The 1,139-nt window shown below is 43.5% G+C and overlaps 1 long non-coding RNA gene across 1 annotated transcript; it reads right to left on the reverse strand.

The window, feature by feature from the left end:
- Positions 1–309: 309 nt before the first annotated feature.
- Positions 310–707, reverse strand: LOC119784052. Its single transcript, XR_005280889.1, has 3 exons — positions 674–707; positions 423–500; positions 310–345 (listed from the first exon to the last, which is right to left on the reverse strand). It is a non-coding gene; the product is annotated as an uncharacterized LOC119784052 (long non-coding RNA).
- Positions 708–1,139: the final 432 nt, after the last annotated feature.

A 1,139-nucleotide genomic window follows, 5' to 3' on the forward strand; every position in this document is an offset into this window, starting at 1 on the left:
TATCAGAACTTCTGGTTCTGATAAAGGTTTGGTTACAGAGATACAAATAGAGGTGAACATCAATTCATGATGGAAAGATGAAGATTAAAGGTTAGACCACCTTGATGGGATGGTTGTAGCTTTTGTATCTGTTTGTTCTGGATCTGTTTTTAGTATCGTCACCAATACTGATGAACATCTGAAAGCATTAAAGGTTCATTACCTTCTTCTACTGGGTGGAGCAGACTGATGGTTTAGCTGCGGGGTCGTCAACGTTTTTAAGACTCCAGAATGTTGGACAGACAAATAGAGGAGCCATGTTTCTCCTCTTTAGTGGACTGTGTGCTCCGTCCTCTTCTTCAGCTCCTTCATCAATGAAAGCAAAGCATCCTCAGAGTCTTAACCTATCTGCTTGGGATGTTTCTCTAGTCAAACCAACATACCTCCAAACATGTGTGGATGGATTCTGTTCCAATGTGATCCGACTGCTAGAACACTGCTAGCTGTTCAACCTGCTTTCCCTGTAAAAAATAAGACAAATTAATCTACAGAATTTCCTCGACACCAAGTTGAAATCTGGGGCAGGATGTTGTTTTCATCATAATCTTAGTCTTTCTGTGTTTCAGTGACTGTTAGCTTTTAATCAGGCCTGGGAAGCTTGAGTTGTCGGGTTGTCGTGTTAACAAAGTCTTACTCCGTGTGTTTTCTGTTCCAGTCTTTCTCTGTGCTGTCCTCAGGTGGGGACTGGGAAGCTCCTCACCATCCTGGACGTCCCGGTTCCTCACAGAAGTTTTGCTTTTGGACGTCCACAGCGTCTGAACATACATGAAAAACTAAGTGAGGCCACCTGAAATGTTAACTATATATTTAAAAGATGGATTATTGTTGCTCCCTACTGAACATGCTCTCACTCTTTGTGAAGGTCAGCAGCCCAGACGATCCTCCTCTGGTTTGGTGGCTGCAGATCTCATCAGCATCTTCTGATGGCCCAAAGCTTGTAGCGGCTCGGTCCAACATGGGATTCAAAAAACACAGAAGAGATCCACTGCGGTCAGGACAGGCCTAGATCATATAGAATATTTCTGCAGAGGGTTCTTTTCCCTCCAACTAGGCCTGAAAACTAACTAACCAGAGGAACATCTAGAACTAGACCAAGTCAC

This window comes from Cyprinodon tularosa, unplaced genomic scaffold (genome assembly GCF_016077235.1).
Source record: "Cyprinodon tularosa strain WSP-4 unplaced genomic scaffold, ASM1607723v1 ctg217, whole genome shotgun sequence".
Lineage (NCBI taxonomy): Eukaryota > Metazoa > Chordata > Actinopteri > Cyprinodontiformes > Cyprinodontidae > Cyprinodon > Cyprinodon tularosa.